General features: G+C 41.0%; 1 protein-coding gene across 9 annotated transcripts in view; it reads left to right on the top strand.

The window, feature by feature from the left end:
• The window catches only part of BNC2 (basonuclin zinc finger protein 2), a 350,261-nt gene that overhangs the window by 211,546 nt on the left and 125,390 nt on the right, over positions 1 to 13,325 (top strand). The gene's annotated exons all lie outside the window — the stretch shown is intronic.

Genomic DNA, 13,325 nt, shown 5'->3' with positions numbered 1-13,325 from the left:
GGCAAAGAACTTTGCTTTTGATTTCTGAAATCTTACGCTTGTATTACATGCTATATAAATCTAGGGTGATATTGTACCCACAGTCTTTGTAGAATATCCTGGTGGCAGTACTATGAGCTGAGTGAGTAGGATCAGGAGTATGTGGCTTGCAGAAAGTTGCAGGAAAAAGATAGAACTATTCTGAGCTATGTTTGTTTCTCTTTAAAAGTCTATGTAGCATTCGCTGGTACAGATTTCCAGTTTTGGAAGTACTAGAAGAAGAAGTTAATAGTGATTCTTAACTTAAATGAAATCCAGCTAGGTGGCCACATCCAAAGAGTTGTGAATACAAATATATCCAACTGGAAGCCACACAAATGGTGTTTCACAGGCTCCATACTGGGGCCAGTTCTTTTCAATATTTTTATTAGCGATCTGGACAAGGTAGCAAGTGCACCCTCAGTAAGTTTGCAGGCAACACCAAGTCAAGCACAAGTGTTGTACTGCTTGAGGGCAGGAGGGCTCTGCAAAGGGATCTGGATAAGTTGGACTAATGGGCTGAGGTCAAGTGTATGAAATTCAACAAGGCAAAGTGCTGGGTCCTGTACCTGGAGCACAGCAACCGTATGCAGCACTACAGGCTGAGGGCAGAGCAGCTGGAAAGGATCAGTGGAAAGGGACCAGGGGATGCTGGTTGATAGATAGCCAGCTGAATATGAGCCAGCAGTGTCTCAGGTGCCAAGAAGGCCAACAGCATGCTGGCTTGTATCAGAAATAGCATGGTCAGCAGGACTAGGAAGTGATTGTCTCCCTACACTCAGCTCTGATGGGGCCGCTCCCTGAATACTGTGTTAAGTTTTGGGCCCCTCACTACAAGAAGGACATTAAGGTGCTGGAGTTTGTCCAAAGAAGGGCAACCAAGCTGGTGAAAGGCCTGGAGTCTTATGAGAGCAGCTGAGGAAGCTGGGGCTGTTTAGCCTGCAGAAAATGGTGCTCAGGGGAGACCTCATCATACTCTACAATTACCTTGAAGACGGCTATAGCAAAATGGGAATCAGTCTCTTCTCCCAACCACCAATTGATAAGACAAGAGGACATGCCCTTAAGTTGCACCAGAGGAGGTTTAGGTTAGATATTAGGAGAAATTTTTTCACTGAAAGGGTTGTGTGGCATGGAACAGGCTACCCAAGGAAATAGTTGAGTCATCATACCTGGAGGTCTTCAGAAATCATGTAGATGTAGGATGTCATGCTTAGTGACATGATTTAATGTTGGACTTGGCAGTGCCAGGTTAAAGTTTGACTAAATTAGGGGAGACTTACTAGGGAGGGTCAACTTGGGCATTTCCTAAATGCAAATATGCAACTAATCCTCCTTTGGTGTAATATGAAACAAACTCTGTTGTACTTCAGATTTGCCAGCTATTAAATATACTATGAATTCACTGGGAACTTTGCTATTAACAGCAAAAAAATGACCTTAGAGGTCTTTTCCAACAAAATTGATTCTATGATTCTATGATTACAAATGTCATGTAGTTGTTGTTTGATTGATTGATTGATTTTCACTTCTTTTCTTAGTCTCCATTCATTTCTTACAACTTTCTCAAGAAGAACTGAAAATGTTTCTATAAATGCTTGAAGGTTAGTTGTTCTTATTCCATGAAAAAATGTTTTATCCTATTAATAGCTTTCTATCTTGTTAGGATCTTTCCCTTCATATTGTATAGTAACTGTTTTCATGAATGCCACAGAGAAATATAACAATATTAGTACCTTTCAAATTGTATTAGTGAAAATAAATACAAGTAAGAAACAATACTAATCTAGTGTGATGTAAAATTGCTAATAAAATACTGCAATGCAGTCAGCAACTCAGAAGCTATTTGACTATTTCAAATGGGGGAGAAATGAGAAGCCTCATTGCACTGTATGGGTGTTTAAAACTGCTCAGATTATAAGCATATTCCCAAGTACTCTTTTTTGTTTTGAGCAACACATTATTAGCTAATAATTATTCATGTTAAAATGGTCATCTATCAATGAAGATTGTTTTCTCTAGGCCCTTCAAAGTAATTCTTTTTTTTTTAATTATTCCTTTTTGAAGATTAATTTTTTTCTAAAGTTGTATAATTTAAAAATATATATATATATTTTTTGTGTGCAAAGAGACGAAATGATATGCTTCAAACTTCTGCCTTACTATCTATCCTCATACTTCATTGTGTTGTGTGAGCAGTTTCTTAATCTTACCTCTGAAAATGGTATCTAATACCATTCCCCTTTTTTTACAGATTGGGAAGTTTGAAATTGAGTGGTTAAGTGACTTAATCAATACAGTGCCTCTGTGGGAGTGGCAGGCACAGGATCAGAGTTGAGTTGTTCTTTCTTCCCAGTGTTTTGCTGCAAAATTATCCATGTAAAATTGTAGATGACTTTAAAAGTGTAATTGTATCAGAATTTCATGACGAAGACATTAGGTCTTTCTACAGAGAGAAATACTGCTGCATGTATACCCTGTAGAAAGTGTATGGCACACATTTCCTACCCCAATTAATTAGGAAAGATGTACTGATTTCGGTCTCTCTGCTTATATCATTTTACATGAGTTTTCTCTTTCTTTCTTTCTTTCTTTCTTTCTTTCTTTCTTTCTTTCTTTCTTTCTTTCTTTCTTTCTTTCTTTCTTTCTTTCTTTCTTTCTTTCTTTCTTTCTTCTTTCTTTCTTTCTTTCTTTCTTTCTTTCTTTCTTTTTCTTTCTTTCTCTTCCTTCCTTCCTTCCTTCCTTCCTTCCTTCCTTCCTTCTTCCTTCCTTCCTTCCTTCCTTCCTTCCTTCCTTCCTTCCTTCCTTCCTTCCTTCCTTCCTTTCTCTTTCTCTTTCTCTATTCTCTTTCTCTTTCTCTTTCCTCTTTCTCTTTCTCTTTCTCTTTCTCTTCTCTTTCTCTTTCTCTTTCTCTTTCTCTTTCTCTTTCTCTTTCTCTTTCTCTTTTCTCTTTTCTCTTTCTCTTTCTCTTTCTTTTTAATTTTCTTTTTCTTTTTCTTTTTTCTCTTTTATATGTGTTTTCCTGAGAAGGAATTTTTTCTCTCTGAAATTAACTTTAGGATCTAATACACTGATTTATGTAGACTCCAAACCAGCACAGTTTTTCAACACTTAAACATTCCGAAGCACAGATTTTTTAATGCTAACAGGTTTAAATGATTAGTGAAATTTACCCAAGTCTGACACATCGTGATTGCCTCATAACTTTGTAGGTGCAATTATCTGCCAGCAATGAAATATGAATGTATTGGCAGCCCACAACATCTGTAGTTATTTTTCCAAATCCTGTCAAATGTGCCAGCAATTCAATAAGAACACAAGTTTGTGGTCCCAAATATAAAAAACAGTCATAATATCCAGCTTGAAGTATATTTTTTTATTGCCCACATCCAAGCTTTGGTTATCTTTTCACTTAGGTGTTGTGGTGGTCTATAAAGCACAAAAAAATTCCCTATGATGCCAAGCTTACTAGGGGAGGGTAAACTTGGGCATTTCCTAAATGATGCCAGTATGCAACTAATCCTCCTTTTGGTGTTAATATAAAACAAACTCTGTTGTACTTCGGAGTTGCCAGCTATTAAATACACTATGAATTCCTTGGGAACTTTGCTATTAACAGCAAAAAAAAAAAATAAAAAAAAAAATAAAAAATGCCGTGGTGTTTTTAAAAACAATACATAACTGATGAAAGAAGATAGTTTTTGTTTGTTTTTTCTTGGATTTCTACAGGAGTAAAGAAGGGAGGTCACAGATATTCTAAGTGCTGTTTAAGAGCATATAAGTGTCATCAAAAACTATATAAAAAAAATCAACTTAAATTTGTAGTAAGGTACAATCCTGTACTGAGATACAGTATAGACCTATATAGACAAACTTTATCTTCTTCAATTTATAACCAAGAAATGGTAAGAAAAATTGTCATGACAAAGAAGATGCTCTATAGAAAAAATGTCAGACTACGTGCAAGACTTAGCTGTTGTCTGCTGCTTCATATATTTTTTCTCAGGAGTCACATACAGCAACAAAAGAATGTGTCTCTGTCTCTCATCATTCTCCTGTTCATTAACTTTGCATGATTATTTTTTTATGCCATGATGTTTCAAAATCAACTGCTATATGTCTTCAAATTATTCTCCCAATAACAATGTTATTTACTTTCAATAAAATATTAGTTCAAAATTAGATATTGGGTATTTGCAATAGACAATTGAAAAGTAAACAGAGTTTAGAAATAAAAGGTTGCATTTATCACATTTCTTTTCTTAAAGTTGAGAGATAAGCTGCAAGCAGTGCACTTTACTTTCCCAATAATTACTTTCATTTCACTGAAATCAGCTTTTGACAAATGACTAGACATTTTAAATTTTTAAACAATAAATAAAACAATTTATTCTGTCAATTAAGTATGTAGAGCTCTTGCACTTGTTAGTAAAAGTTATAGGCCTCATGAATTACCACACTACACAAAAATTAAATTTTAAATCTATGTATATATGTTTATGTTTCAAAACCCTATCACTAATACTAAACTAATACATTTGTGCAGAGTGCATGCTCATGTGGAGTCTTACTGATTTTAATGAAGCAGTAAGAAACTGCACTTACGCATCAATCTGCTGGATTCTCATTAAAAAGTTTTCACCAACATGGAACCAAATCATCCTCACTCTTGCGCTCCTGTGATTGGTGGCAGTGGACTTGGATTGTGTGGGCTCAATAAAACACGTGTGGCAGATGCTTTAGGATAGGGATCTGGACAGGCATCTGCTTTAGGATAGGCATTTAGGATAGTTCCATCAGGTAGATGGAACTTCCATGCAAATAAAGTTAGTAGAGTTGACTGCACCGTCTGTTCAGGTGCACAGCAGTCCCTTGTATCATGGATTGATGTGAGACATTTCTTAGATACATTTTGCACAGCAGGAAAACAAGGAAAGGACATCAAGAGCAAGAATCTGTTACTCTGCCAACTGTATGGAATGTGAATGAGACTTCAGTAAGATATTTAGCTTCACAGCATTGTAGGAGCCTTGTCACAAAATAAAATAAGGCTATTATTATAATTATTTGTTAGACCAGCCATTAAAATTCAGAATTAACTAAGTTGTAAAAGTAAGTCTCTCCAAAGTATTGCATCATTTTTAACTTTCTCTGTCTTTTGTGGTAACTTGCAAAACTCCAGAGGAGGAATCATGCCTCTTCTTTATACGTGCTCCTCCTTCTCCCTTGCTGTGATCCTTTTCATGATAGCTTACTGCTTCCTATCTCGTGGAAACTCTGCAAAACAGCCAGACAGATTGATTTTTCCATTACTGCTATTGGTTGTTTCTATTAATATGTGAATAATATTTACTTCTTATATAATTAAATCACCCAAACTAATGAATATCCTTGGTCTGGGGGAAACCCACAGAAGTCAGGAATAACATATATTAATATTATCCATATTAATTTATGCATAGGTGTAGCAGGCTACATGATTTAATAGTATTCAATGTTCCTTTCTTTATGGATTGCATTCTTCAGGAAGAAGATCTCAAACAGAGCAGCAGAATATTTCTGAATGCTTCATTGTCAATTATAAATTATTATTATTGTAACCTGTGCCACAAAAAAAGAGTGGAGAGTCCTGATGATTGGGGACTCCTTGCTGAGGGGCACTGAGGCTCCTATGTGCCGCCCAAATAACCTAGCCAGAGAAGTGTGCTGTATTCCAGGGGCACGTGTCAGAGACGTTAGGAAGGCTCTGCCATGACTCATTAAACCAGAGGGCTATTATCCTCTTGTAGTCGTTCAGGTTGGATCCCGGGAAGCTGCTATTAGAAAAACAAAGAATATTAAAAAGGACTTTGCATCCTTTGCAAAACCTTTGGGGAGCTTGTTGAGGGGATCGGGGGTGCAGGTAGTGTTCTCCTCTGTCCTCCCACTGGGTGACTGGGATGCAGATAGAAGGAGCAGAACAGAACAGGTAAATGACTGGCTGAGGGGGTGGTGTCTGGCCCAGGGATTTGGGTATTTTGATCTTGGGTCATCCATTGAGAGGCTGGTTATGTGGGCTACGGACAGACACCAACTGAACAAGTGGGGCGCAAGTGTGTTGGGGAGCAAGCTCTCTGGGCTGATTACCAGGGCTTTAAACTAGGTTTGTTGGGGGAAGGGTGGGGAGCTAAAGGTGACAGAGAAGGGCTGGGGGAAGTCGTCACTACTGTTACTGTTGAAGACAGGGAAAAACTTCTGAGTTCTCCCATAGGATTGTCTGAGGGCTCCTCAGAGAAGGTAGCATTCCCGATCCCCCGTCCAGTATCTTCTTCTTGCATCCCCCCAGGGGTAACTGCACCTGCTGCTTCCCTAAAGTGCCTGTACACCAATGCACGGAGCATGGGAAATAAACAGGATGAGCTCGAGATCTGTGTTCGGTAATGGGGCCACGATCTTGTTGCGATCACTGAGGTGTGGTGGGACAGCTCGCATGACTGGAATGCTGTTATTGAGGGCTATGTCCTCTTTAGGAAAGACAGGCTGGGGAAGCGAGGGGGTGGGGTTGCTCTTTATGTGAGGGAGCAATTAGAGTGTACCCAGCTCCAGCTGGGGGAGGGTGAAGGACAAGTGGAGAGCTTGTGGGTAAGAATTAAGGGGTGGGCTGGTATGGGAGACATGGTGGTGGGGGTCTAATATAGGTCTCCAGATCAGGAGGAGGAAGCTGATGAGGCCTTCTACGAGCAGCTGCTCATGATCATGAGAGCTGGTCCTCATGGGGGGACTTCAATTACCCAGACATCTGCTGGGTAAGCAACTTGGCCAGGCACGAGCGGTCCAAATGGTTCCTACAATGTGCTGAGGACAATTTTCTGACACAGGTGGTGGAGGAGCTGACGAGGCAGGGGGTGCTCCTGGACCTCGTTCTTACCAACAGGGATGGCCTTGTTAGGGATGTGAAGGTTGGGGGCAGCTTGGGATGCAGCGACCATGAGATGGTGGAGTTCAAGATGGAACTAGGCAAAGGAAGTAAGGCTAAAAGCAGGATTGCTATCCTGGACTTCCAAAGAGCCAACTTCGACCTCTTCTGGGACTTGCTTGGGAGTATCTCATGGGATAGGTTGCTAGAAGGCAAGGGTGCATGTGGGAGCTGGGCTACATTTAAGCAGCACTTCTTCCATGCTCAAGATCGGTGCATCCCAAAGAATAGGAAACTGGGGAAGGCGGGCAGGAAACCTGCGTGTATGAGCAAGGAGCTCATCAATAAGATCAAAAGGAAGAGGAAGGTCTATGAAATGTGGAAAAAGAACCTGTCCTCTTGGAAGGAGTATAGATGTGTTGTCAGGGCCTGCAGGGAAGTGATGAGGAAGGCTAAAGCCCACTTAGAGATGAGGCTTGCAAAAGAGATAAAGGATAATAAGAAGGGTTTTTTCAAGTATGTAAACAGCAAGAGGAAGACTGGGGGTAATGTGGGTCCCTTGTTGAATGAGGGGGGTGTCCTGGTCACAGGAGATGCTGAGAAGGCAGAGATACTGAATGCCTTCTTTGCTTCAAGGACACTCCCCCTGGACTCCTCGCCCCTGGCAATAGGTCTGGGAAATGGAGGGCTCCCCCCTGGTGGATGTGTGAGTGGTTTGGGAGCATCTGAGTGGGCTCAACGCACACAAATCCATGGGTCCTGATGGGATGCATCTGTGTGCGCTAAAAGAGCTGGCAGATGTGATCGCCTAACCGCTCCCTATCATCTTTGAAAGGTCCTGGGGAACGGGTGAGGTGCCTGAAGACTGGAGGATAGCCAATATCACTCCGGTCTTCAAGAAGGGGAGGAAGGAGGATTTGGGAAACTACAGATCAGTCAGTCTCACCTCTGTCCCAGGAAAGGTATTGGAGCAGCTTGTTCTGGATGCCATCTCCAAGCAATTGGAACAGAAGAAGGTTATGAGGAGCAGTCAACATGGATTCACCAAGGGGAAGTTGTGCTTGACCAACCTCGTTGCCTTCTATGATGGCAGCACCAGCTGGGTAGATTAGGGGAGAGCGGTGGATGTCATCTACCTTGACTTTAGCAAGGCTTTTGATACTGTCTCCCAAGACATCCTACTAGCAAAGCTGAGAAAATGTGGGAGAGAGGAGTGAACAGCAAGGTGGGTTGAGAACTGGCTGACTGGCCGAGCTCAGAGGGTGTTGATCGGCAGAGCAGAGTCTGGCTAGAGGCCTGTGACTAGTGGTGTTCCCCAGGGGTCTGTGCTGGGTCTGGTCTTGTTCAACACCTTCATCGACAACCTTGATTAGGGAATAGTGTCTACCCTCAACAAGTAAGCCAATGACACAAAGCTGGGAGGAGTGGCTGACATGCCAGAAGGCAGTGTTGCTATTCAGTGAGACCTGGACTAGCTGGAGAGATGGGCAGGAAGAAACCAAATGAGATTTAATAAGAGCAAGTGTAGAGTCCTGCAGCTGGGAAGGAACAACCCGAAGTATCAGTACACGCTGGGGGATGACCTGCTGGAGAGGAGCTCTGAGGAGAAGGATCTGGGGGTCCTGGTGGATAACAGGTTGACCATGAGCCAGCACCATGCCCTGGTGGCCAAGAGGGCTAATGGGATCCTGGTGTGCATTAAAAGGAGCGGGGCCAGCAGGTCAAGGGAGGTGATCCTCCCACTCTACTCTGCCCTGCTCAGGCCTCACCTGCAGTACTGTGTCCAGTTCTGGGCTCCCTGGTAGAAGAAAGACAGGGATCACCTGGAAAGAGTCCAGCGGAGGGCCACAAAGATGATACGGGGCCTGGAACATCTTCCCTATGAGGAAAGGTTGAGAGACCTGGGTCTGTTCAGCCTGGAGAAAAGAAGACTGAGAGGGGATCTCCTCAGTGTATATAAATATCTGAGGGGTGGGGGACAGAAGGATGTAGCCAACCTCTTCTCAGTGGTTTGTGGGGATAGGACAAGGGGCAATGGCTGCAAGTTAGAGCACAGGAAGTTCCGCACTGACATGCAAAAGAACTTCTTCATGGCAAGGGTGATGGAACATGGAACAGGCTGCCTAGGGAGGTTGTGGAGTCTCCTTCTCTGGAGATATTCAAGGCCTGTCTGGATGCCTACCTGGGCAGCCTGCTCTGAGGAACCTGCTTTGGCAGGGGGGTTGGACCCAATGATCTTTCGAGGTCCCTCCCAACCCCTACAGTTCTGTGATTCTGTGATAAAACCTTTAATTTATTTTAGTGTATGGTATTTTGTTTTTAAACCTTAATAGCATTAATTTAAGATTTAAGGAATCAGTTGTTTAAATCGTTTAAAACAATTCTATTGCAATCCAATCCATTTCATCCACTGCTATTATAAAATATCCTCAAAGGCCACTGTATTTTTGGTATACATGCAAGAAAGAAGTGTTATGAGAGGAGCTCCATGGAAGGGATGTATAAAGATATCTGAGAACTGCTATTATCTGCAGGTTGTTAGTGTGGAAGAACGCCATGGCACCTTTCAAGCTGCTACAGGAAACCATGTTTTAGAGGTAGGCTAAGGGCTTTAGTGTGCAAGCTGTCCTCTGAATACATGGTTTCCTATCCCCTTGAATGTGGGGAGCCTGCATATGATGATTCTGCTGTTTCTCTATTCAAGGTTTTTGGTTTCTTTACTTTTCCTTCTGTCTGACTTTCTTGGAGGAGTTTCTGAGAAAAGGCTTAGTCAGAAAAAATTTCTGTTTCCATCCCTAAACCATAGTGTCGTACACATAGTGCCCTGTTACATGCACTTTTTAGTGACACATTACAAAAGTAGAATTAATGCTGGGTGGCTTCTGGAAAGCCTAGCAGTACTCTTTCAGAAGCACTTTTCTGGCAAAAGTTTAGCTTTGCTACACCCTTGAATTTTTATACCTACTTTCTAACAGGGTTGAACAATGGCTACAATGTTTAGCTGCTGCAGAATTTCTCCAGATCTCTGCAACCCTCCAGACCCCACCCCTTTCAAATTAAGGAGTAACAGATGTCCAATCACAGTTAATGCCAATCCATGCTGCTACCTACAAGCACACCAGCTACTGGACTTTTATTCTCTCTCTTCTTTAAAATGCTGCCGCTGGGGATTGGAGGCACAGCATAAAAGCCTTGAATTCTTAGATGAATCCACAATACTTTCATCTTCCCATTCTATTCTGGGTCATTCCTGATCCTGTTGTGCTCTTAGTGCTTCATATGTGTTAATTAAATGCTATTGGGGAGAAAAAAAAAAAAAAAAAAGATATTGTTAATAATTCAGATATACATCCTTGCAAGTCTCATACATATGTTGGTTGCATTTGTGAAGGTCCATGTATTCATTCATGCACACTCTGTTCCTACACTCTGTGTGTGTAGGAACATACACTTGTCACACACTGGAATCTTCTCTCCACAGGGTTACACTGGTTTGGTATTGGATTGTAGTGATCTGAGGTAGTGATCTGGATTAACCGAGTAAAGTGGAAAAACGAATCTTTGAAATAAGTCTACTTGAGATTTTCAAGAGCCTCCATCACTTATGTTGCATTTACATTGACAGCAGCAATTTACTGTCATTGCATCATGTTATTGTTTAGGGAATGTGGTACCAGGCTTACAGAGTGATTTGCCTAAAACCATATAGGAATATGGAATAGAATACGTGTTTCTTCAGTCCCAAATGAGCATCTTGCAGTTTGCGGAGTTATCCTCATCACTGAGAAGTATGCATGGGATTTTCCATGATGGGCTGAGAAAGTATTGATACCAGTTTACAACCTGGCATCAACATCTGTTTTGTAGGAAAAGCAGCCAAGTAAGGCCAGGCTGAAGCCTGAGCCATGCTATTTGTCTTCAGAGTTTCTCATGCCAATCCATATTGCTTAGTAAAAATACAAAACTCTTGGATACAAGACTTCTTGGATTTAGTTATCTGAGGAACAAGTAGATTTTTTCATGTTTCTGTACAGTTTGGATGAATTTTTGGAGGGTATGTATAAAAGACAGAAAGCTTACTAGTTTCTCAGTGCCCTTCAACACTTTACACTATCAATACCCTCTTTAACTCTGGGAAAAGAAACGTGAAACCTCTGGACTTCTTTTTCCCCCATCGCATAATTTATAATGGCTAAATAGATCATTTTTGAATGTGTGTAATAAAATTCACTCTTAGCCTGAAACATTGTATTTCAGGTTCAAGCTGAATCCAATTTTTACAGGCAACCTGTTGACCTCTAAGGAAGAAAAAAAAAATAATAAAAAAAGTAGAGGTCTAATGGAAATACTGATGAGGATGAGCTTTAATAAAGAAACTCTACCAAATGACACAATTTCATCTAGTATGTGTACATATGCTGTAAGGATATTACTCACACTATACATACTGTACAGCAAATACTTGTCACACTGGTGGAGAAATTCAAACCGTGGAGAAATCCTTTTATGGTAACATAAAAATCCTTTTTTGTAAGGCCTTCTTTCTTTTTGCAGTACAATTACTTACAGAGTTCATTAATTAATGAACATATTAGAGAAAGAACACCATTACTGACCAGTGGAGACCTGATATATTATTGAATCAATAAACTATTGAACACGAAACAGGACCTTTCTGGAGAATTTTTTCCTCATATCCCACAAACACATATATTATTCTTGCACGGTCAGCACTCTGGTACCCTTATATTTCATATTGCTAATTCTTTTAATCACGCATACATACAGCAGTGTTTTATAACCTAGCTAATGAGTAATTGGACAGGTGACATTGGGACTGAGGCCCTGAAGTGTCAGGCATAATAGAGCAGGATATTTTTTCCCTTGCAAGGTTTCTGAGAGTAAAAGGTAGTAAAAGAACTATTAAGACAGGGAAAAAAAAGGATGCCTGTATGAGAAATTTATTGGAGAAACAGGTTCTAATTGGATTGGTGAAGTACAAATGGCTTTAAATGCTGTGTGATGCAGATAGATAAGAGAGAAAACAAAATAACTTTGGATGTTTTCTATTGTCAGTAACCAAGGAATCTAGCTTGGGCAAATTAATGTTGAATGTAATTTTCTTTAAGATGATATAGGTAAGGTAACTGTTTTTTGATTTTGATGGAGTGTGCATGGGGGTGTGTTAATTGTTTGGAAGATGCAAGGGAATTCACAATGCTTCAGTATGTCTGCAGCCATAGGAGCTAAGGACCCTTCCCCCACCTTAGCCCCTGTGTAATCATTGATTGCATCTAAATCTATAGAGATATCTTTTCCTGGCAGCTCTGGTAGTTACAGTAGATTGTTAATCTGTGAATGATCAGAATAAGCCTCCATGTCTCAGAAATCTCCATGCAAATTACATCTAAATGTGTGCCGTAGATTTATTAGTAGCAGTTTGAAGTGCAGAGGTCTTCTTCTACACTATTTAAAAACGTAAATCTGTTACACATTAAAAAAGTCCCATTCAATTTGTATTTGCTTTTCTGTGACTATAGTTAGCCTCTCTCAAGTAAACCTGTGTAGGTTTTGAAATCTTTTTTGAAAGGGAGAGAAGATTTTAATGAGGTGTTTTATATAAACAAATTTTAGATCTCTGCATGTGACTGCCATCTTAGCTTCACTGCTTTGAAATAATTCCTTCTTTTGCAAAAGAGAGAATTACATATATTTTGGGCACCATGGTATGAGAAGGACATAAACTATTAGAGAGCATCCAAAGGAGGGCTACAGAAGTGGTGAAGGGTCTATAGGCCAAAAAGTGTGAGAAGCAGCTGAGGTCCCTTGGTTTGTTCAGCCCAGGTTGAGGGGAGGCCTCGTGGTGGCTTGCAGCTCCCTCACGAGGGGAGTGGAGGGGCAGGTGCTGAGCTCTGCTCTCTGGGGACAGCGACAGGACCCGAGGGAAAGGCATGGAGCTGGGACAGGGGAGGGTCAGGCTGGGTGTTAAGGAAAGGTTCTGCACCCAGAGGGTAGTTGGGCACTGGGACAGGCTCCCAAGGGCAGTGGTCATGGCACTGAGCCTGATGGAGTTCAAGAACTGTTTGGACAGTGCTCTCAGACACTTGGTCTGATTTTGAGGTTGTCCTGTGTGGAGCCAGGAGTTGGACTCAATGATCCTTGTGGGTCCCTTCCAACTTGTGATATTCTGTGGTTCTGTGGTACATGATTGACAAATGCAGAATGCTAAGAAGTGAAGTGTTAGGCCCAGATATTGGCAAAAATTGAAGAAGAAAAGTAAAGTTACAAGATGTATTATGAGACAGACCTATTCTTCTACTATAATTTTACCCTGTTTTAGGAAAACATCAAATCCATCCATGACTCCTTTCTGATGTAATGGAGTTGCACATTATGAGAGCTCCTAAAGGAA

Source organism: Anas acuta, chromosome Z, assembly GCF_963932015.1.
Source record: "Anas acuta chromosome Z, bAnaAcu1.1, whole genome shotgun sequence".
Classification (NCBI taxonomy): domain Eukaryota; kingdom Metazoa; phylum Chordata; class Aves; order Anseriformes; family Anatidae; genus Anas; species Anas acuta.
The sequence above is the reverse complement of the archived record's forward strand: the minus strand, read 5'-3'. Positions and strand labels throughout refer to the sequence as shown.